Source organism: Lynx rufus, unplaced genomic scaffold (genome assembly GCF_022079265.1).
Source record: "Lynx rufus isolate CCGP_SWC_20201006 ecotype Redwood Valley unplaced genomic scaffold, mLynRuf1.p SCAF_1, whole genome shotgun sequence".
Classification (NCBI taxonomy): Eukaryota; Metazoa; Chordata; class Mammalia; order Carnivora; family Felidae; genus Lynx; species Lynx rufus.
This window is the reverse complement of record NW_025814823.1, coordinates 148796436-148822722: the sequence shown is the minus strand read 5'-3', so window position 1 is coordinate 148822722 and position 26287 is coordinate 148796436.

Here is a 26287-nt window from a genome sequence, read left to right as displayed (position 1 = left end):
AGGAATTTGTCCATTTCTCCCAGGTTGCCCATTTTATTGGCATATAATTGCTCATAATATTCTCTTATTTTTGTTTTTTATTTCTGCTGTGTTGGTTGAGATCTCTCTTCTTTAATTCTTGATTTTATTTCTTTGGGTCATTTCCTTTTTCTTTTTGATCAAACTGGCTAGTGGTTTTTGAATTTTGTTAATTCTTTCAAAGAACCAGCTTCTGGTTTCATTGATCTGTTGTACTGTTTTTTTGGTTTGTTTGTTTGTTTTTTTGGTTTTAATAGCATTAATCTGCTCTAATCTTTATTATTTCCTGTCTTTGCTGGTTTTGGGTTGTATTTACTGTTCTTTTTCCTAGCTCCTTAAGGTGTAAGGTTAGGTTGTGTATCTGAGATCTTCCTTCCTTCTTTAGGAAAGCCTGGATTCCTATATCCTTTCCTCTTATGAGTGCCTTTGCTGCGTCCCAGAGGTCTTGGATTGTGGTGTTATTATTTTCATTGACTCCCATATACTTTTTAATTTCCTCTTAAGCTGCTTGGTTATCCCATTGATTCTTTAGTAGGATGTTCTTCAGTCTCCAAGTATTTGTTACCTTTTACAAATTTTTTCTTGTGGTTGATTTTGAGTTTCATAGCGTTGTGGTCTGAAAATATGCATGGTATGATCTTGATCTTTTTGTATTTACTTAGGGCTGATTTGTGTCCCGGTATATGGTCTATTCTGGAGAATGTTCCGTGTGCACTGGAGAAGAATGTATATTCCACTGCTTTAGGATGAAATGTTCTGAATATATCCTTTAGTCCATCTGGTTCAGTGTGTCATCCAAAGCCACTGTTTCCTTGTTGATTTTTTGATTAGATAATCTGTCCATTGCTCTGAGTGGAGTGTTGAAGTCTCCTTCTATTATGGTATTACTATCTATGAGTTTCTTTATGTTTGTGATTAATTGATTTGTATATTTGGGTGTTGCCACATTTGGTGCATAAATGTTTACAATTGTTAGGTCTTCTTGGTTGATAGACCCCTTGATTATGGTATAATGCCCTTCTGCATCTTTTGATACGGTCTTTATTTTAAAGTCTAGATTGTGTGATATGAGTATGGCTACTTTGGCTTTCTTTCTTGACCATTAGCATGATAGATGGTTCTCCATCCCCTTACTTTCAATCTGAAGGTGTCTTCAGGTGTAAAGGGGGTCTCTTGTAAACAGCATATAGATGGATCTTGTTTCTTATCCATTCTGTTACCCTATGTCTTTTGATTGGAGCATTGAGGCCATTGACCTTTAGAGTGAGTACTGAAAGATATTAATTTATTGTCATTATCATGCTCGTAGAGTTGGAGTTTCTGGTGGTGTTTTCTGGTCCTTTCTAATCTTTGTTGCTTTTGATATATATACATATATATATGTATATATACATATATATACATATATGTATATATACATATATATATACACACACACACACCACACACACACACACACACACATATACATATATGTATGTATATATATGTATATACAAATATAAAAATTCATCTTTTCTCCCCTCAGAGAGTCCCCTTAAAATTTCTCGCAGGGATGGTTTAGTGGTCACAAACTCCTTTAATTTTTGTTTTTCTGGGAAACTTTTTTTTTTTCCTTTTATTTATTTATTTATTTATTTTATATGAAGTTTATTGACATATTGGTTTCCATACAACACCCAGTGCTCATCCCAAAAGGTGCCCTCCTCAATACCCATCACCCACCCGCCCCTCCCTCCCACCCCCCATCAACCCTCAGTTTGTTCTCAGTTTTTAACAGTCTCTTATGCTTTGGCTCTCTCCCACTCTAACGTCCTTTTTTTTTTTTTTACCTTCCCCTCCCCCATGGGTTCCTGTTAAGTTTCTCAGGATCCACATAAGAGTGAAACCATATGGTATCTGTCTTTCTCTGTATGGCTTATTTCACTTAGCATTACACTCTCCAGTTCCATCCACGTTGCTACAAAAGGCCATATTTCATTTTTTCTCATTGCCACGTAGTATTCCATTGTGTATATATACCACAATTTCTTTATCCATTCATCAGTTGATGGACATTTAGGCTCTTTCCATAATTTGGCTATTGTTGAGAGTGCTGCTATGAACATTGGGGTACAAGTGCCCCTATGCATCAGTACTCCTGTATCCCTTGGGTAGATTCCTAGCAGTGCTATTGCTGGGTCATAGGGTAGGTCTATTTTTAATTTTCTGAGGAACCTCCACACTGCTTTCCAGAGCGGCTGCACCAATTTGCATTCCCACCAACAGTGCAAGAGGGTTCCCGTTTCTCCACATCCTCTCCAGCATCTATAGTCTCCTGATTTGTTCATTTTGGCCACTCTGACTGGCGTGAGGTGATACCTGAGTGTGGTTTTGATTTGTATTTCCCTGATAAGGAGCGACGCTGAACATCTTTTCATGTGCCTGTTGGCCATCTGGATGTCTTCTTTAGAGAAGTGTCTATTCATGTTTTCTGCCCATTTCTTCACTGGGTTATTTGTTTTTCGTGTGTGGAGTTTGGTGAGCTCTTTATAGATTTTAGATACTAGACCTTTGTCCGATATGTCATTTGCAAATATCTTTTCCCATTCCGTTGGTTGCCTTTTAGTTTTGTTGGTTGTTTCCTTTGCTGTGCAGAAGCTTTTTATCTTCATAAGGTCCCAGTAATTCACTTTTGCTTTTAATTCCCTTGCCTTTGGGGATGTGTCGAGTAAGAGATTGCTACGGCTGAGGTCAGAGAGGTCTTTTCCTGCTTTCTCCTCTAAGGTTCTGATGGTTTCCTGTCTCACATTTAGGTCCTTTATCCACTTTGAGTTTATTTTTGTGAATGGTGTGAGAAAGTGGTCTAGTTTCAACCTTCTGCATGTTGCTGTCCAGTTCTCTTTCTGGGAAACTTTTTATCTCTCCTTCTATTTTGAATGACAGCCTTGCTGGATAAAGAATTCATGGTTGCATATTTTTCTGATTCAGCACATTGAATATAGCCTGTCACTCCTTTCTCCCTGCCACATTTCTGTGGATAGGTCTGCTGCAATCTTGATCTGTCTTCCCGTGGAGGTTAGGGACTGTTTTTCCCTTGTTGCTTTCATGATTCTCTCCTTGCCTGAGTATTTTGTGAATTTGATTATGAAATGCCTTGTTGATGGTCAGTTTTTGTTGAATCTAATGGGGGTCCTCTGTGCTTCCTGGATTTTGAGGTCTGTGTCTTTCCCCAGGTTAGGAAAGTTTTCCACTATGATTTGTTCACATAACTCTTTTACCCTTATTTCTCTTTCTTCCTCTTTTGGGACCCCTTTGATTCTGATGTTGTTCCTTTTTAATGAGTCCCTGATTTCTCTAATTCTTAAATCGTGCTCTTTTGCCTTAATCTCCCTCCTTTCTTCTTCATTATTCTCTATAAGTTTGTCTTCTATATCACTGATTCTCTGTTCTGTCTCATCCGTCCTTGCCACCACAGCATATCCATCAGTGATTGCAGCTCAGTTATAGCATTTTTAATTTCATTCTGACTATTGTTTACTTCTTTTGTCTCTGCAGAAAAGGATTCTAATATATTTTTGACTCCAGCTAGTATTCTTATTATTGTGATTCTAAATTCTGGTTCAGACATCTTGCTTGTATCTGTGTTGGTTAAATCCCTGGCTGTCGTTTCTTTGTGCTCTTTTTTGGGAAGTGAATTCCTTTGTTTTGCCATTTTGAATGGAGCAAAGGAATTAATGAGGTAGAATAATTAAAATTAAAAAATTAAAAATAAAAAAGGATTAAAATTAAAAAATTAAACACACACACACAAAATAGAATAAATGATGCTAGGTCCTAGGTGTGTTTTGGTCTGAGTATTGACAGCAGCTTGACAGATTAGAGAAAAAAAGGGGAAAGAAGAAAAAAAAAGGAAATCATTTGAAAAGTTGAAAAAATGAATACACTGATGTAGAGTAAAATGACATGATGGAAGTATAATTTGAAAAAATTTACACAACAGTAAAATATATAGTAGAAAAAAATTAAAAAATATATTTGTAATAAAAATTAAAAGTAAAAAATGAATTTTTTCTCTTTATGTATTCAAGAAAAAGAAAAATTAAAAAGAGAAAAAAAGAAAAAAAAAGGAAAGAAAATTAAATAGATGAATCTGCTAACAGACTGAAATATGACTGAAATTACTTCATTTTCCCCTGGAAGTCAGACTATGATGTGCTTTATAGTCCATAAATAAGCAGGCGGTGAAACATCTGTTCTTTATGAGTGAGGTTGGCCCAGTTGGGTGGGTCTTAGAGCAATGGCTCTGTTCTCCACTAGATGGCGCTGCTTAGCTTCCTAGGACAGATTACTGTGGCCTTTGTAGGTGAGTATGTGCGTGGGTGGGAGTGGTGAAATGGCCACACCCAGCTATGGCCGAATGCCGGCGGCACCCAAGAAAGTTCGTAGGACCGTGCTGCTGCTGATGTCCAGAGACTGTGCCAGGTGCCAGCCCACCCAAGAAAAAGTTCCCAAGATAGTGTAGCAGCAGCTATTCGGGGATTTTGGAAAATCACAACACATCTGGCACCAGGCTTCACCCTTAACGACCTTGTTCCAGCATCAGGAATGTGACTGTTCTCTGGGGTCTGCTGGGACCAGGTGGCTTCAACAGTCTCTACCAAATGTCCTTCCAGCAGTGGAACCTCTTTTCCCTGTGTGGCCCGAGAACCTCTCGGACCCCACTCTGTTCCTGGGGATTCGCCCTTCCCACCAGAGCACCGCCAGGTATGGAGCTACGGAGTTGCAGCCTTTGAGCTCCCCTTCTTTACAGTCTTAATGGAATTTAAACCCTCTCTTTTCTCCCTTCTAACTTTTTAGTTTAGTCCCTGAGGCTGTTTCCAATTTTGCATTTTCTCTCCAGCTGCTTTTGGGGAGGGGTGCTTTTCCTGCATCCCCCTCCCCACACCCCTGTCTCTGTCCTCTCTCTGCCCGCAAAAGTAGTTCCCTTCCCGCGGCTTCTTGGTCCCCAAGTTCAGCTCTCAGTGCCGCGTACTTGCTGAATTCTGTGGTTCAGGTTGTGTAAATTGTTGTGTTAATCCTGCAATTAGTTTTCTAGGTGTGCAGGATGGTTTAGTGTTGGTCTGGCTGTATTCACGGACGTGAGACACACAAAAAACTTCCATGTTGTTCTAGCCACTTAGCTCCGCCTAGTTGCAAAATTTTTAAAGTTAGCTTTTGGAAAATGTAATCCATAAAAAGGCACTGATAAAATGATTTTATGCAAGAATATGAGCAACACATTTAGTAACAACAGATCCAGAAAGGAAAATTATAAAATATGTCTCTCTCTCAATTTTTTTTAATGTTTATTTTTGAGAGAGAGAGCAAGCTCGCATGCACACTTTCACACGCAAGTTAGGAGGAGCAGAAAGGAGGGGGGCAGGATTCCAAGTGGACTCTGAGCTGACAGCAGAGAGCCTAAAACGTATCTCTATAGACATTTTTCATCACTACAATTATCAGTCTTTTATTAATACATGCTTTTATCAAACATGGTTTTAAAGGATAATTGCTAAGCTTGATGAAGGATATCAGCAGAAAGCTACAACTCAGTAAGTAGAATGGTAGGAGGCTTATAATAGACACTCATTAAATACTTGCTGAATGAGAAAATATAAGAAAACAAATTTACTAATAAAAGTAAATAATTTGATAATGGTTCAATCATAGGGAACTTGGAAAAGATATACAAATATGCTGATGTGAAAATGTTCAAATTATCTTCTAACAAGGAATTGCAAATTATAATAAGAATAAAAAAACTTAGTGTCCATTAGTGTGGTGCAAAGATTATATATATATATATATATATATATATATATATATAACAGTATTAGCCAAATTATGTGGAAAATCGAATTTTTACACACTCTTGGTAGACGTATAAAAATATATTAATATTTTTGGTTTTACATAGAGTATTTAGACTTACATAGTTTCCGAGGCAGCAGTTACGGGTTTGAAATAAATGATCACATAAAGGCACACTATTAGTCACTGTGGCATTGCTTTATTATAAAATTATTTAAATGACTAACATGTCTAATAATAGGGAATAATGAAACAAATTATAGAATATCTGTAATATGGGACACTAAATTTTTAGTGTCCAAGATTGCACTTTTTTTGTTAAATTAGTTTTGAAGTATCTTATTACTTTTGATAATATTATAAATAGAATTCCCTTCATTTAACTTTTGGATTGTTCATTTTTAGTATATAAAAATGTAGTTTCTTTCTGTATATTAATCTTGTATCCTACACCCTTGCTCAAGTCTTTTACTGATTCTAATGGTATTATTATTGAATTCCATAAGATTTTGTATATACCAAGTAGAAATTGCCTTACTTTTTTCTTTTTTATATGCATACCTTTAATTTCTTTTTCTTGCCTACCTTTTCTGGCTAGAAACTTTAGTACAATGTTAAATAGAGTTGTCTTTTTCCCTTCAGTTCTGCCAGTTTTTGCTTTACATGTTTTGGGGCTCTATTGTTCAGTGCATGTGTGTTTGTAATAGGACAAGATTGACACTTCTATCATTATAAATATTCCTCTTATTACTAGTAATGTTCTATTGTTTAGTCTGTTTTGTCTGATAGTTGATAGTTTACCAATGGCGTGTTATTATGGCCACTCTTTTCATCATGCATAGTTTCCTATCTTTACATTGTATCTATTTGTATCTTTGAATTTAAAATGTCTCTTGTATATCACATACAGTTGGTTTTTTAAAAATCCATTCTGATAACCTTTCCCTTTTGAATTGTTAATCTTCTTACATTTAATGTTGTAATTTATATAGTTGAATTTATGCTGCCGTTTGCTTCTGATTTTCCATATATTTCATGTCTTTTCTGTAGCTCTGCTCCTCTTTTACTATCTTCTTTAGACACTAAATGAGTATATTCTAGGGTAGTATTTAAATTTTTTTAATGTTTATTTATTTTTTTTTGAGAGAGAGACAGAGAGACAGAAAGTGAGCAGGAGAGGGGAAGAGAGAGAGAGAGAGAGACACACACACACACACACACACACACCACACAGAATCCAAAGCAGGCTCCAGGCTCTGAGCTGTCAGCACAGATCACATGTGAGGCTTGAACTCACAAACCGTGAGATCATGACCTGAGTTGAAGTTGGATGTTTAACTGACTGAACCATCCAGGTACCCCTCTAATATTTTAATTCCTTTAATAATTTTTCCATATATATATATATATATGTGTGTGTATATATATATATATGTTATTATCTTAGGTGCTCTGGGACTTAGCACATATATTTTAAGTTATCAGAATTTATTTCTCAATCACACTAATTTAATTCCAGTGAGATACAAACTTTTTCCTCTATACAGCTGTATTCCCTTTTCCTGTTTTTTTTGTGCTATTATTCTTATACAAATTACATCTATATATGTAACAAGACCAATAGTACAATACTATAATTTTTATTTTATATAATTGCATGTCATTAAAGACTAACAAAAGAAAGAGAACATGCATAAATGTAAAGTTTATTATATTAACTTTTATAATTGGATATTTTAGAGGATATGTTTTAGTAATTCTGACTACTGACTCCCATTCTGGGGCTTGTTATTGTTGTTTGTTTCACTTTTTAGTGACTTAGTTGTACTATTTTAGTGAAGTCTATTTTCCCTGTATCAGAAGTTTTCAATGTCATTCCTCAGAGGGCACAGCTGGACATGTTTAGTTACCCTATGATGACAATGGTTTTAGCAGGTTCTTTTTGATTATCTCTCCTTGATACTTCTGCTAAGGGTTCTGTAGTTATCATAATTAACCATTGATGGCTTACAGGTTGCTCTATTGTTTGCATCAGTGACTGGGAGGTTAACTTACACCAAAGTCTGATCCAGTTGAATTTGGGCCCCTTTCCAAGGTAGTTTTTGAGGAAAGGCTTTGATCTCTGACCACAAAAGGGCTTGTCATAGCTGTCTCTTTCTCTGGTTCTCTCTGGTAAAATAGCTAACCTATGCTTTCACTTGTGGTCATGGAGCTAGAGTGAAGGTGACTGGGGTTCCCATTTTCTTATCTTTCATTAACTGATTCAGACCCTCTACCCTATAATTGAGGACTGTATGAAAAAAAGGAGCCCTCATATTCTCAGCTTCATTCACCTGATATTTAGTCTCTGCAACACAGAGTTGAGGCGAAAGATAATGCTGGCTGCCTGTCCTTCCCAATGAGGTACGATGGCGCCTGACTAAAGGGTTACAAAGGGAGTGAGTGGCTCGGGGTTCAAGTGCCTCAGACTTAATGTTCTCACTGACATTTAGATTTTTCTTAAAGAGATAGTTCATTTTTCTTATTCCTCTGGGAAAATTTCCAGAGACTTCTCTCTTAGGAATACGTCTGAGCAGATAATCGTTTCATTAGTGTTTATGTTTACACTTTTATGTTTTTCACCATTCATTGTTCTTTCATTGGGTCCAGGGTCTGTAGAACTCCTCATGCAGTCATTATGTAAATAGATTTGCATATATTCATGTATTCTTTATAAAATTAAAGTCTATTAAAGACATATATATGTGTATGTGTATATATATATGTGCACATACAAACCTACTTTCAAAAATTGAGACTTGGAAATGCTATTTCCAGTTTCCATGGTGAATATATCAGTTTTAAAAGTTGAATCTAAGTTTTACTGGTTAGAAATTTGGAATTTTTGCCACTAACAATAGTGTTTGAAAAGTTAATGCCACAAGGTGGGTTGAACATCAAGATAGGTATAATAAAAGCTATTTCAAGGCTAGTAAACACTTGACAAGTATGGAGCCATTTATCTATTCTTTGACTGTAGAAGTCTAAGTTACTAGATTACAGCACCTTTTTTCCTTTACCTACATACAACCTTAATTTGTTTCAAGTTAGTACTTCAGGTCACTATTACTGATGTGTCAAATTTGACTACAATCTGACAACTCTAAGCTAAGCATTGTCACTCATTCATTAGTTTTTAAAAATTAATGCACCAGTAGTACATTGAAATATATATATATATATATTGAAATATATACATTGAAATATATATATATGAAATGTGTATTTTCATATTTTTAGATTATATATCCAAATTTAAATTATTGCATGTATATATTTTTAAAGTAGAAGGCAAAAGGCCTATAAAGAAGTTTCTCAAATTTTTATATTCCTCAGAATCACCCAGTTAACCTGTTGGAAATGCAGATATCTGAATTTCACACTCAATATGCCTCATTGCAGTAATTGAAGGGTGGAATCATTTCTTATCATCACTCCCACCAGTTTCTGATAATGAAAGTCCATTGGCAGCAATTTCAGAAATTCTTGTCTGTTTTACTGCTTATTTAGTTATGCAATATGTGAAAATGATAATAGTCTAGAGATTCAATATGCTTATTTGTCAAATGTGGATATTATTGGGGCACCTGGGTGGCTTAGTGGGTTAAGCATCTGGCCCAGTGTTGGCTCAGGTCATGATCTCACAGTTCCTGATAGTGCAGAGCCTGTTGGGAATTCTCTCTCTCTCTCTCTCTCTCCCTTCCTCCCTCCCTCCCTCCCTCCCTCCCTCACAAATAAATAAATAAATAAGCTTTACAAATGTGGATATTATTAATAAATTTAAAGAATTCTTTGTGGGATTAAATAAGATTAAATATGCAATATTTTATATTTGAGGCTTAGTTTTCATTCCTGTATATTAAAATAATTACTCTCTGTCTTTTCTATATTACTGTATTATTGGTCAGGTCATTGTGTGCCTAGCCATAGTCTAAGGAAGTACTCTGAATTTCTAGGTCTATGCAGAAGATTTGTTTACCATATCATATCATCAGAAGATGCCTTGTTTGAGAAATATTGAAATTACCCTTTATTGACTGTTGTCCTTAGAACACTGGGTCAAGATTTTAGAATAATGTGCCCTTCTAATATCTGAAATAACACTCTGCAAAAGAGGAAACTGCCCAGAGTTAGAAATGAGTAATAGTGTCTTATATATGGTCACAGAAACATTCTTTTAAATGTAGAGCAGTGTGTTACCAGCTGGAATCTCCTTTGATGCAATCCAGTGGAAATACCTATTGGAACCCAAAGAGATTGAAATAATCACCTTTTATGTGCCTTTTGGAGAGATTTTAGAATCAGGTTCTCTTTTCTTTTCCTGACATAAAAACAAATTCTCTCAATGCTAAGAAGCAAGAAAACTGTAGGCAAAATTTCATATATCTGGAAGGAAGAGGAAAGAAAAGCAGAGTCATCAAGAATAGAATAATTGCCAGAAAAAAAGGAAGCATTGGCACTCTGCTGGAAAGAAAGATTACTAGATTCTATTCAATGGAGACTCAAAAGCAAAGATAATTTTCACTACCATTGTAATATGTCATTTAAATGTGTGTTTTTCTCCTATAAGTTTGTGTAACCTGTGAAAGCAAGGAGTAGATGTATAAAATATTTGGGCAATACAAAGACTATACAAATGCATGGAAATATATATGTGTGTTATATGATATATGATATATATTATATAATGCTTATATAGTACGAAGGTCTTCTTTAGGAAAATTTCTCATAATTTTCCATGTTAAAAAAATTCCCATACTTAATGTGGCATTTAACATTTAAATATACGTAGTTATTCACTCTTTTTAATCTGCAACAAATGTCTTTATCAAACATCAAAATACTCCCATTTTAGGACAGGGTAAAGGTTTTTTATGCAGAAAAAGTTGTTTGTAAAAAAGTAGAAAAATGATAATCAAGCATATTACCATTTTGTACATATATGCTTTGTTTATTTCATTGTTATCTAGGAAAATCTAGAATGAAAAGGTTAGAAGTGGGTATAATGCTAAATGATCCACTAAAGGAATTGTGTTATTTAATCAGTTTTATAATTAAAACTTTCATAGCAAATCCAAATGAGGCCATGATGTGTTACAATTACCCCTGAATTTCATTTCAAGCTATCAATAAAGGTAATAATCCACCATTTAGAATAGTTGACCCAAAAGTTACCTTCTAAATTTTTCTAAAATTGATACTTGAAACATCTCTTTATACTTATAGCAATTATGGATAAAATTTCTCTTTTAAATGTGAGAAATTGCAGCCCTAAAAAGGAGATAATCTCTACTTTCATGTGTGATCATTACTTAAATTAGGTACAAGCACTATATGCTTAACAATTAAACTCATCTATGAAGAATTTTTCTGGTAAAACATTGAATGCAAGGGAAGAATAGAAATAAAATAAAATCAACTTGATTCACTGACAAAGACTGACTTCCAATTAAGTTTTAATTTGAGTGAAAATTAACTTTCTTCCTTAGTTTGGCATTCTTATACAGTTTTTGATCATTTGGTAACTAGTTTTTTTTTAATTATAAGAACAATCCATGATTATTACAGAAGATTTATACAATTCCATAAAACAGCAACTAGAATGAAATAATACATAATCAGACATAGATATTATTTTTATGATTGGTGTATATACATTCACATATTGAAATCATCTTAAAAATTCAATATCCATAGTGATTTTATTTAACATTATAAAATAAATATTAACTAAGTAATTAAAAACTTTTTCAAAAACATCACCTTAGTTAATTGCACAATATTTCATTTAGTGCACTTTCCCTAATTTAAGCAGCAGTTACTCTAGTCTTCACGTATAGGTAATTTCTTATCAGAGTGGGAATGGCAAGATGTTTATCAGAGACTAATATTAGTAAAAAGAAGAAGGAAACAGGATTAGGCAGAAGGAGGTATTGAACTGTGATTTAGACCCAACAAATACTCATCCAACTTACAAGGAGCTCTGGGGAGAATAGTCCTCAAACTTGCTGGCTTCTATTCTGCTGCCTCACTCAGTCACTGGATAAGTGCTTTCTTGGAAGAAGTCAGACATTTGGCAAAACAATTCTCTGGAGCTGATGCCTACCCTGAAAAAAATCACATTTGGAGTCTGTCTTCTTATATCACTCCCCACTTCTAGGAATCAAGTTTTTTTTTTTTTCTTGGAAGGATACATAGGGAGGGAAATTTCATGTCTAAAACAGATTGCTAGATTTCTTATTTATTTTTAAATTTTTTAATGTTTATTTATTTTTGAGAGAGAGATAGAGATATATATAGAGAGATTTTTGAGAGAGAGAGAGAGAGAGAGAGAGAGAGAGAGAGAGAACGAGTGGGGGAGGGGCAGAGAGAGAGGGAAACACAGAATCTAATGCAGGCTCCAGTCTCTGAGCTGTCAGCACAGAGCCCGACACGGGGCTTGAACTCATGAGCTATGAGATCATGACCTGAGCTGAAGTCAGACGCTTAACCAACTGAACCATCCAGGAGCCCCTAGATTTCTTATTTAAACAAAAAGTTTGAGAGCTTATCTTTTATGTAAGTGAACAACACTGATGAAACAACCTAATGAAGAATGGCCATAAATCCGCTGTTTATGTTAATTTTTTGCTTATTAGTCTGTCTTGATTTTTTGAAGAAAACTTGTTATCTTGAAATACAGATTCACAGGAAGGTACAAATAAATGTATAGAGAGGTCCTGTGTAAACTTCACCCAGCCTCCTCCAGTGCTAACATTGTACATAACAATAGTAAAATATAAAATACAAAAAATTAACATGAGCACAACCCATGAAGATTTTTCTGATTTCACCAGTTTGTGTGTATGTCTGTGCAGTTTTATCATATGTAGCCTCATGGAACCATAGCCACAATCAAGGTAATTAACTCGACCATTACCACAAATGCCCTTGCAGTACCAGAATCGTACAGCATGTATCCTTTTGAGATTGGATTATTTTACGAGGAATTCTTTCTTTGAGGTTTATCTGACTTGTTGCTTGTATTAATAGTTTGTTCCTTTTTTTATAAATAATATTTCATATGGATATTCTACTGTTTATTTAACCATTCATCTTTGAAGGATATTTAGATAGTTTTCTAGATTTTGGCTATGAAATCAAGATGCTTATGAACGTTGATATACGGATTGCTAGGTGAAAGTAAGTTTTCATATCTCTAGTGTATATGTCTAAAATATAGATGCTGGTATGTAATAAGGTATGAGGTTTAGCTTTATGTAGCACTTTGGCTAGTTGTAGTACCCAGTTGTTTAATCAAAGACTGATTTAGGTGTTATTGAAGGCATTTTATAAATATGGTTTAAGATCTACATTCAGTTAACTTTAAGAAATTGCTCTTCAAAATGTGAGTTGCCTCAACATGGAGAAACTCTGTTTCAAGACTATCATATGAACCATGCCAGTATATTCTGTTGGTTCTGCTCTCTGCAGAACCCTAATTAACATGTATGGAAAGACTGTATTTTTAAAAGGAACATGCAGGGTAACTTTACCATTTTACTTTTTTACTAGCATTATATTAGTGACCCAGTGTCTTCACATGAATATAAAAAGATAACATCTTGTTATCACCATTTAAAAGTTTTACTTTAGTCATTTTGATAGGTGTACAGTGATATCTCATTATAGTTTTCTTTTATTGAGATATATGTAATTGATATATACTAGTTTCAGATGTATAACATAATGATTTGATGTACATGTATTTTGTGAAATAACCACCATGATGAGTCTAGTTGACATTATATACCACACATAGTTACAAGTATTTTTTACTTGTGATGAGAACTTTAAAAAAAATATTTTTGAGAGAGAGAGAGAGAGGAGGGACAGAGAGAGGAAGGGGACAGAGGGACAGAGAGGAGTGGGGCACTCTGGAGAACGGGCTGAGAGAGAGGCGGACAGAGGATCCGAAGCAGGCTCTACAGTGTCAGCATGGAGCCTGATGGGGGGCTCAAACCCATGAACCATGAGATCATGACCTGAGCCAAGTCGGACGCTTAACTGACTGAGCCACCCAGGCGCCTCATGATAAGAACTTTTAAAATGTATTATCTTAATGACATGAAAAGATGCTCAACGTCACTCCTCATCAGGAAAATACAAATCAAAACCACACTAAGATACCGCCTCATGCTGGTCAGAGTGGCTAAAATGAAAAAATCAGGAGACTATAGATGCTGGCGAGGATGTGGAGAAACGGGAACCCTCTTGCACTGTTGGTGGGAATGCAAACTGGTGCAGACACTCTGGAAAACAGTGTGGAGGTTTCTCAAAAAATTAAAAATAGACCTACCCTATGACCCAGCAGTAGCACTGCTAGGAATTTACCCAAGGGATACAGGAGTACTGATGCATAGGGGCACTTGTACCCCAATGTTCATAGCAGCACTCTCAACAGTAGCCAAATTATGGAAAGAGCCTAAATGTCCATCAACTGATGAATGGATAAAGAAATTGTGGTTTATATACACAATGGAATACTACTTGGCAATGAGGAAGAATGAAATCTGGCCCTTGGTAGCAATGTGGATGGAACTGGAGAGTATTATGCTAAGTGAAATAAGCCAGGCAGAGAAAGACAGATACCATATGTTTTCATTCATATGTGGATCCTGAGAAACTCAACAGAGAACTATGGGGGAGGGGAAGTGGGAAAAATTTTACAGGGGGGGGAGGGAGGCAAACTATAAGAGGCTCTTAAATACTGAGAACAAACTGAGGGTTGATGGGGAGGGAGGGAGGGGAAAGTGGGTGATGAGCATTGAGGAGGGCACCAGATGGGATGAGCACTGGGTGTTGTATGGAAACCAATCTGACAATAAATTATATTTAATAAAAAAATCTATTTTCTTAACAACTCTCATATATACAATAAGAGTGTTTTTAACTATAGTCATCATGCTATATATTACCTTCCCATGACTTACTTATTTTATAATTAGAAGTGTGTAACTTTTGATTTCCTTCACACATTTTGCCAACCCCCACACCCCTTTCCTCTGGCAACCTCCAGTCTTTTCTCTGTATCTATGAGGGTTTTTTGTTATTGTTGTTTTTTGTTTTTGTTTTATTTTATTTTTTTTTTGTTTTTAGATTTCACATATAAGTGAGGTCTGGTATTTGTCTTTCTCTGGCTGACTTGTTTCCCTTAGAATGATGCCCTCAAGATCCATTTATGTTGTTGCAAATGGGAAAGATTTTCTGGTTTTTTTGTGGTTAATAATATTCCATATGCATAATATTCCAATATACCTAAGAGATGATGAATTCTGTTTTTTTCAGATTCTTCATAAAAGTAATATCATACTGTATTTGGCTCTCTCTGACTTATTTCATTTAGCATAATGCCCTCAGGCTCCATCCATATTGTCACAAATGGCAGGATTTCCTTTTTTCTTGGCTGAATACTATTCCATTAAATATTTTAGTGACAGGTACTTAAAATACCTGTCAGACAATCCCAACATCTCATTTATCTTGGTGTTGACATCTGTTGATTGTCTTTTATCATTTAAATTATTCTGTGCCTGGTTCTTGGTATGAACAGGTGATATTTAATTATATCCTGAATATCTTGGTTATTATGATAGGAGACTTTCAATTCTGTCTTAATCTTAAACCTAACTGGATTGCTTTAGCAGGCAGGTACCCTTTTTGGATTTAGCTTTTGATTGTTGGTCTACTTTTGTGGATTTTAGTTTCAATGACAGTTTAGTTTTCAGAGCCCTTGCAGTAATTTTCTGGTCTGTTTTATTCTTGGAGCAGGTAGCACAGAAGTTACTGGGCCTAGGTCTCCTGAAGCCACTGGGTGGAAATTAGGGAGACATGGAGCTTTGCTGCTCTTGTAGACATGAATATATAGGACACTACTCCCCACCCCTCTACTCCCAACTTTTCTGGTTCCTTTCCGGTTATGTTTCAGAGGCTGGAATAGCCAGATGCTTCACTGTTGTGCTGCTGCTTATGAGTCAGACCACATGTAAGTGCCCCAAATGTGGAGAAGCAGGTACTGAGACTTTGCTGCTGTCACTGTAAGCACATCATACCACTTACTAGGATTAGTTATAAAGCAGGACCAAGAGGTTCAGGCCCTCTCTGTCACAACTGCTGGTGGTTTTTGCCACCATCTCCATTTGGAATTCCCCACTAGGTCTGTGTTGGGCTTCTTTTTCTCTATGCATTTGTCTATAGAGGACAGATAAACTCCAAAGGTAAGATATTTCACCACCATTACTGTCTGTATTATTTTAAGGAGATGGTTGTTTCTCACGAAGCTTTAGCTTCAGCATCTACTAAATGGTGCAATAATATCCCCTTCTTTATAAGACCATTATTAGAATTTTATAAATGGTCACATATAAAATAACTGGCACTGTGTAGTTATTATTGCTATATTATATTATCATTATTTTGTGGCTGTAACTTTATTCCTTTAGATCTATCAGGATTAAACTTTTCCTAGAACTGCAAAGAGTATATTTCTCTATATATATGAGTATATATATATAGATATCTATAGATATATATCTATAGATATCTATAGATATATATCTATAGATATATATAGATATGTATATATATACATATCTATATATATAAAAGAGATGGATACATGTATGTATATATGTATGTATACATGTATGTATATAGATACATACATATCCTGTTACATGAAATATACTGCAGGAAACACAGGGAATTTATAAAAGTAAATAAGATATCTCCTATCCTATATATTTTAGGTGTATTGAAATTTAATTTATTTTTTTTTCAATCCAGATACACAGTGAATTTGTTCTACAAAATAAGCAATGATGTTGGAAATGAGTTAAGAAATCAAGGTCAACAGACATTTTTTATGTTGTCTCACTGATAAGGTTTAAGAGATGAATCATGATACTAACCAAAATGATTTATTAATTTGCTGATATAATTAAGTTAGAATGCTTAAATTTCACCAAAATACTAAATTAAGGAATCATACTGAGAGGTTAAACATTTGATGTTCCTTTTGCTGACATATGCTATCTCTAACTGTACATTTCGCTATATTGGATTTTCATGATAGATTTATATGTACAGCCATGTATACATATTGTCCATATTTAAATATAAAATTATTGAGAAAGATTAATAACTATAGGTATGAAAAGAAAAATACAGCAGCCTTTGCCTCTGTAAGGAAATTCGATTTTTTTAGATAGAAAAACTGCAGTCACTATTTTCAGAAACATGTTTTCTATTTTCTTAGATTTAGAGTTGTCCTAAAGCTTTTGCCCTTATAACTATTTGTCAGACTGGTCTATCTACTGCTGCTGTTTCCCATTTGTCTACAGCTATGCTTCAGTGCTTTCTTAAAACAGTTTTTCTCCTTTCCCTATTTTGATTGACCTACTTTGGTCTTTGATGGAGAAGGAATCTTATGTGGACCTTGTAGTTAGAGCATTTTTTACTTTCTATAAACTTTCATAACTTTGTTCCCAATAGGGTTACCATTTTTCTTGCATATACCTCATGTCTTTAAGCTATTGAGCTTATTGATGATGGGAACTCACCTACATAGACATGTATGTATTTATGTATGTATGTCTCTATGTCTCTATGTCTCTATATCTATCTATCTATCTATCTATCAATAAATCATCTACCCCTCTCCCCAATAGACTTACCCACAGAGAATATCTAACACAGTGTTTTCCACACACATAAATAGAGCTTAACAAATGTTTGTCAATTAAGAGACTATGTCTCCATTCTCATTTGACTTCAAATTAAAGTATATAAATAAAATGTAAAATGGCAGTGTAGGGATATCCTGGATAGAACACAGGCACTAGAGTCTGGAAGATTTGGAGAGGTGCTCATATTTCATTGGTACAAGTGATGATGATCAATCACTTAGTCTGAAATCTATCCAGGTTCCCAAGCCACAAACTTGGAAACGTATTTGATTTTTCTTTCTTACTCATTCCACTTACAATAACTTAACATATCCTTTTGATATAACAACCTAGAAGTCTCTTAAGTCTGGTCCCTCTTAAAATTATATCCTATATCAAAAAAAAGATACTATTAAATTTCTGTATGAACCTCCTGGATCTTCTCCCTGCTTCTGTTCTTCCCATAACCCAATACATTTTAACTTTTATAGCCACTGTGATAATTTTAAATTGGAACATGTACTTCCATACCTGAAAAAAAAAATCCCATGACTCACTCTTAGGATAAAATTTAAAATTTAACACATTGATTAATTGACTTTTTTTCAACTTCTCCAGCTTCATTTTTACCACTAGTCTTTTCACCATATCCTTGAGCCTTCTGAGTTATTCCTATATTTAATACTGTCCAGCCTGTTTTCTTTGTTTTTGCCTCTGGGATTTGCCCTTGTTCACCTAGAAACACCCTCCTACTGCTTTCTTTTCCCTTGCCAATTTGTACTTTGCCTTCAGATTTTATCCTTAGTCATGAAAGCAGGTGAGATCCCACAGCTAAGTGCTTCTGAAATATTTGATTCTTTGATACCATGAGTGTTTTATTCACAGTTAGAGGCTGAGTACCTGGCAGAGTATTTGTGAAATAGATAACAGCTAATACATGTTGAATGAAAGTCTTTAATGTTTATAGATGTTCTCTGCTTGTTATTCTGTTGATATTTTCAAATATACTGCAGAGAAGGGATTTGTACACTAGGCTGTTGGAATCTATGGCAAGAGTTACATTTTCAGAACCCTGTTTTTTTCCTCTGAGACTAAGATCATGCTAGTTAAATCGTCTTGAAAGAGGAGAAAATTAGGGAAGATGGCGGCGTAGGAGGACGCTGGGCTCACCGCGCGTCCTGCTGATCACTTAGATTCCACCTACACCTGCCTAAATAACCCAGAAAACCGCCAGAGGATTAGCAGAACAGAGTCACCGGACCCAAGTGCAGACGAGAGGCCCACGGAAGAGGGTAGGAAGGGCGGCGAGGCGGTGCGCGCTCCACGGACTGGCGGGAGGGAGCCGGGGCGGAGGGGCGGCTCGCCGGCCAAGCAGAGCCCCCGAGTCCGGCTTGCAAAAGCGGAGGGGCCTGACGGACTGTGTTGACTGTGTTCCGACAGCAAGCGCGACTTAGCGTCTGGGAGGTCATAAGTTAACAGCTCTGCTCAGAAAGCGGGAAGGCTGGAGGACAAAGGGAGGGTGAGCTGCGGAGCCCCCGGACGACAGAGCTCAGTTTGGCGGGGAACAAAGGCGCTCTCCAGCGCCATCTCCCCCGCCCATCCCCCAGCCAAAATCCCAAAGGGAACCGGCTCCGGCCAGGGAAATTGCTCGCTCCGCGCGAACACCCAACTCTGTGCTTCTGCGGAGCCAAACCTCCGGCAGCGATCTGACTCCCTCCGGCTGCACAGGGCCCCTCCTGAAGTGGATCACCTAAGGAGAAGCGAGCTAAGCCTGCCCCCCCTGCCGCCGTGCACCTTGCCTTCCCACCCCAGCTAATACGCCAGATCCCCAGCATCACAAGCCTGGCAGTGTGCAAGTAGCCCAGACGGGCCACGCCACCCCACAGTGAATCCCGCCCCTAGGAGAGGGGAAGAGAAGGCACACACCAGTCTGACTGTGGCCCCAGCGGTGGGCTGGGGGCAGACATCAGGTCGGACTGCGGCCCCGCCCACCAACTCCAGTTATACACCACAGCACAGGGGAAGTGCCCTGCAGGCCCTCACCACACCAGGGACTATCCAAAATGACCAAGCGGAAGAATTCCCCCCAGAAGAATCTCCAGGAAATAACAACAGCTAATGAGCTGATCAAAAAGGATTTAAATAATATAACAGAAAGTGAATTTAGAATAATAGTCATAAAATTAATCGCTGGGCTGGAAAACAGCATACAGGACAGCAGAGAATCTCTTGCTACAGACATCAGGGGACTAATGAACAGGCACGAGGAGCTGAAAAACGCTTTAAAGGAAATGGAAAACAAAATGCAAACCGCCACAGCTCGGATGGAAGAGGCAGAGGAGAGAATAGGTGAACTAGAAGATAAAGTTATGGAAAAAGAGGAAGCTGAGAAAAAGAGAGATAAAAAAATCCAGGAGTATGAGGGGAAAATTAGAGAACTAAGTGATACACTAAAAAGAAATAATTTACGCATAATTGGTATCCCAGAGGAGGAAGAGAGAGGGAAAGGTGCTGAAGGGGTACTTGAAGAAATCATAGCTGAGAACTTCCCTGAACTGGGGAAGGAAAAAGGCATTGAAATCCAAGAGGCACAGAGAACTCCCTTCAGACGTAACTTGAATCGATCTTCTGCACGACATATCATAGTGAAACTGGCAAAATACAAGGATAAAGAGAAAATTCTGAAAGCAGCAAGGGGTAAACGTGCCCTCACATATAAAGGGAGACCTATAAGACTCGTGACTGATCTCTCTTTTGAAACTTGGCAGGCCAGAAAGAATTGGCACGAGATTTTCAGGGTGCTAGACAGCAAAAATATGCAGCCAAGAATCCTTTATCCAGCAAGTCTGTCATTTAGAATAGAAGGAGAGATAAAGGTCTTCCCAAACAAACAAAAACTGAAGGAATTTGTCACCACTAAACCAGCCCTACAAGAGATCCTAAGGGGGACCCTGTGAGACAAAGTACCAGAGACATCACTACAAGCATAAAACATACAGACATCACAATGACTCTAAACCCGTATCTTTCTATAATAACACTGAATGTAAATGGATTAAATGCGCCAACCAAAAGACATAGGGTATCAGAATGGATAAAAAAACAAGACCCATCTATTTGCTGTCTACAAGAGACTCATTTTAGACCTGAGGACACCTTTAGATTGAGAGTGAGGGGATGGAGTACTATTTATCATGCTACTGGAAGCCAGAAGAAAGCTGGAGTAGCCATACTTATATCAGACAAACTAGACTTTAAATTAAAGGCTGTAACAAGAGATGAAGAAGGACATTATATAATAGTTACAGGGTCTATCCATCAGGAAGAGCTAACAATTATAAATGTCTATGCGCCGAATACCGGAGCCCCCAAATATATAAAACAATTACTCATAAACATAAGCAACCTTATTGATAAGAATGTGGTAATTGCTGGGGACTTTAACACCCCACTTACAGAAATGGATAGATCATCTAGACACACGGTCAATAAAGAAACAAGGGCCCTGAATGAGACACTGGATCAGATGGACTTGACAGATATATTTAGAACTCTGCATCCCAAAGCAACAGAATATACTTTCTTCTCGAGTGCACATGGAACATTCTCCAAGATAGATCATATACTGGGTCACAAATCAGCCCTTCATAAGTTTACAAGAATTGAAATTATACCATGCATACTTTCAGACCACAATGCTATGAAGCTTGAAGTCAACCACAGGAAAAAGTCTGGAAAACCTCCAAAAGCATGGAGGTTAAAGAACACCCTACTCACGAATGAGTGGGTCAACCAGGCAATTAGAGAAGAAATCAAAAAATATATGGAAACAAACGAAAATGAAAATACAACAATCCAAACGCTTTGGGACGCAGCGAAGGCAGTCCTGAGAGGAAAATACATCGCAATCCAGGCCTATCTCAAGAAACAAGAAAAATCCCAAATACAAAATCTAACAGCACACCTAAAGGAAATAGAAGCAGAACAGCAAAGGCAGCCTAAACCCAGCAGAAGAAGAGAAATAATAAAGATCAGAGCAGAAATAAACAATATAGAATCTAAAAAAACTGTAGAGCAGATCAACGAAACCAAGAGCTGGTTTTTTGAAAAAATAAACAAAATTGACAAACCTCTAGCCAGGCTTCTCAAAAAGAAAAGGGAGATGACCCAAATAGATAAAATCATGAATGAAAATGGAATTATTACAACCAATCCCTCAGAGATACAAACAATTATCAGGGAATACTATGAAAAATTATATGCCAACAAATTGGACAACCTGGAAGAAATGGACAAATTCCTGAACACCCACACTCTTCCAAAACTCAATCAGGAGGAAATAGAAAGCTTGAACAGACCCATAACCAGCGAAGAAATTGAATCGGTTATCAAAAATCTCCCAACAAATAAGAGTCCAGGACCAGATGGCTTCCCAGGGGAGTTCTACCAGACGTTTAAAGCAGAGATAATACCTATCCTTCTCAAGCTATTCCAAGAAATAGAAAGGGAAGGAAAACTTCCAGACTCATTCTATGAAGCCAGTATGACTTTGATTCCTAAACCAGACAGAGACCCAGTAAAAAAAGAGAACTACAGGCCAATATCCCTGATGAATATGGATGCCAAAATTCTCAATAAGATACTAGCAAATCGAATTCAACAGCATATAAAAAGAATTATTCACCATGATCAAGTGGGATTCATTCCTGGGATGCAGGGCTGGTTCAACATTCGCAAATCAATCAACGTGATACATCACATTAACAAAAAAAAAGAGAAGAACCATATGATCCTGTCAATCGATGCAGAAAAGGCCTTTGATAAAATCCAGCACCCTTTCTTAATAAAAACCCTTGAGAAAGTCGGGATAGAAGGAACATACTTAAAGATCATAAAAGCCATTTATGAAAAGCCCACAGCTAACATCATCCTCAACGGGGAAAAACTGAGAGCTTTTTCCCTGAGATCAGGAACACGACAGGGATGCCCACTCTCACCGTTGTTATTTAACATAGTGCTGGAAGTTCTAGCATCAGCAATCAGACAACAAAAGGAAATCAAAGGCATCAAAATTGGCAAAGATGAAGTCAAGCTTTCGCTTTTTGCAGATGACATGATATTATACATGGAAAATCCGATAGACTCCACCAAAAGTCTGCTAGAACTGATACATGAATTCAGCAAAGTTGCAGGATACAAAATCAATGTACAGAAATCAGTTGCATTCTTATACACTAACAATGAAGCAACAGAAAGACAAATAAAGAAACTGATCCCATTCACAATTGCACCAAAAAGCATAAAATACCTAGGAATAAATCTAACCAAAGATGTAAAGGATCTGTATGCTGAAAACTATAGAAAGCTTATGAAGGTAATTGAAGAAGATTTAAAGAAATGGAAAGACATTCCCTGCTCATGGATTGGAAAAATAAATATTGTCAAAATGTCAATACTACCCAAAGCTATCTACACATTCAATGCAATCCCAATCAAAATTGCACCAGCATTCTTCTCGAAACTAGAACAAGCAATCCTAAAATTCATATGGAACCACAAAAGGCCCCGAATAGCCAAAGGAATTTTGAAGAAGAAGACCAAAGCAGGAGGCATCACAATCCCAGACTTCAGCCTCTACTACAAAGCTGTCATCATCAAGACAGCATGGTATTGGCACAAAAACAGACACACAGACCAATGGAATAGAATAGAAACCCCAGAACTAGACCCACAAACATATGGCCAACTCATCTTTGACAAAGCAGGAAAGAACATCCAATGGAAAAAAGACAGCCTCTTTAACAAATGGTGCTGGGAGAACTGGACAGCAACATGCAGAAGGTTGAAACTAGACCACTTTCTCACACCATTTACAAAAATAAACTCAAAATGGATAAAGGACCTAAATGTGAGACAGGAAACCATCAGAACCTTAGAGGAGAAAGCAGGAAAAGACCTCTCTGACCTCAGCCGTAGCAATCTCTTACTCGACACATCCCCAAAGGCAAGGGAATTAAAAGCAAAAGTGAATTACTGGGACCTTATGAAGATAAAAAGCTTCTGCACAGCCAAGGAAACAACCAACAAAACTAAAAGGCAACCAACGGAATGGGAAAAGATATTTGCAAATGACATATCGGACAAAGGTCTAGTATCTAAAATCTATAAAGAGCTCACCAAACTCCACACCCGAAAAACAAATAACCCAGTGAAGAAATGGGCAGAAAACATGAATAGACACTTCTCTAAAGAAGACATCCAGATGGCCAACAGGCACATGAAAAGATGTTCAGCGTCGCTCCTTATCAGGGAAATACAAATCAAAACCACACTCAGGTATCACCTCACGCCAGTCAGAGTGGCCAAAATGAACAAATCAGGAGACTATAGATGCTGGCGAGGATGTGGAGAAACGGGAACCCTCTTGCACTGTTGGTGGGAATGCAAATTGGTGCAGCCGCTCTGGAAAACAGTGTGGAGGTTCCTCAGAAAATTAAAAATAGACCTACCCTATGACCCAGCAATAGCACTGCTAGGAATCTACCCAAGGGATACAGGAGTACTGATGCATAGGGGCACTTGTACCCCAATGTTCATAGCAGCACTCTCAACAATAGCCAAATTATGGAAAGAGCCTAAATGTCCATCAACTGATGAATGGATAAAGAAATTGTGGTTTATATACACAATGGAATACTACGTGGCAATGAGAAAAAATGAAATATGGCCTTTTGTAGCAACGTGGATGGAACTGGAGAGTGTGATGCTAAGTGAAATAAGCCATACAGAGAAAGACAGATACCATATGGTTTCACTCTTATGTGGATCCTGAGAAACTCAACAGGAACCCATGGGGGAGGGGAAGGGAGAAAAAAAAAAAAAGAGGTTAGAGTGGGAGAGAGCCAAAGCATAAGAGACTGTTAAAAACTGAGAACAAACTGAGGGTTGATGGGGGGTGGGAGGGAGGGGCGGGTGGGTGATGGGTAGTGAGGAGGGCACCTTTTGGGATGAGCACTGGGTGTTGTATGGAAACCAATTTGTCAATAAACTTCATAAAAAAAAAAAAAAAAATCGTCTTGAAAGAAAGGTGCAATGTTAATCAACACTAGCTTCAAATCTTTACACTTCTCATTTCCATTCTTCTCTAGTGGAACCAGAAAGTATTTGCTTTGAAATAAAAGGTGTAAAATCTACTAACCTAAAGGAGAACTGTATTTTATTAATATTGAAAGTCAATTTGGATATTAAAAGCCCAAGTATGTTTTGCCTCTTGAAATTCTTCTGAATTATTATTATTATGTATATTTTACCTACGGACCCTTTGATCAATTAACAAAAAAGAAATTATACATGCTTTTGAAATCATAGTAACATAACATAATTTAGAAAGTGTTTAACAGTGATTAGTTTCGTTTCCTCTTTTATCAAATACAATGTACAATGATGTGACTACACAATGGAAGTTAAGAAAGTAAGATTAGGTCATAGGCATTTTTATCCTTTCAGTATTATATTATTTTATTGCTGCCAACTGAATAGTTGTTAGGTATGTGTAATTCAATGATTACATAATTATTTTAATCAATAATTACAATTATTTATTGTATGTATATGTATAATATCTTCACAAAACGGGTATATATGGCAGTGAAATTACATAACACTAAAAATGAATAAAATAGAAAAAAATATTCCATCATTTTAGAAAATTTGATAGGCTAATTCTGTTTTTATTTTTTTTATTTTTTTATTTATTTTTTTATTATTTTTTTTATATATGAAGTTTATTGACAAATTGGTTTCCATACAACACCCAGTGCTCATCCCAAAAGGTGCCCTCCTCAATACCCATCACCCACCCGCCCCTCCCTCCCACCCCCCATCAACCCTCAGTTTGTTCTCAGTTTTTAACAGTCTCTTATGCTTTGGGAAGTAAGAGTACACACTTTGCCCCTTAAAAGCCTATTTCTTTCAATAAGGTAGCATTGTATTTATTAAATAAATCAAGATTTTGTTTGGAAACATAAATAAATGGCAACACAATTTAACTTTCAGCACAAGAACATAAAAAGAAAAATTCTCAACTACTTCTTTCATTTTGTCTAGAGAAGAGACACACATTTCCAAAGCCAATAAATCTGACAAAGTGACAAAGATGACATCACTTACTGTTTAAGTAAAACAAGTGTTCATAGTGTTTTTTAAACATGGCGTTTTAAGTGCTAACACATAACTAAGATAATTTTTACAAGGCACAAGGATAACACCAATAAGTCTTTATCAGCAGTGCAAGTATTCATAATTGCTCTTTTTAGACAATTTCTTTTCTTAGTCTTCCTTGCATTACTATTATTTTGGTCCTGCCTTCTAACCGTACATCAGACTGTGTGATACCTTGCAGCATGGATCCTTATTGTCCCCTTAGTGCCTTCACATGATTGGTATTTGGGGAATGATTACTTGAATTAATGAGCACATTACTGTTCTTCATGATGAGCAACATGCGTGTGAACATACAAACTTAAAATTCGGGAGACTTTCTATCCATAGTTGAGAAAGCAGCTTAATGAACTTTAATGAACTGCCTGATGACTAAGCCTGTGCTCTTGTTTTCAGAAGCCAATGATGTAATGAGTCCACCGGCATGTGCACACTTAATGTGGACTTTGTGTGAGTGTGTGTGTGTGTGTGTA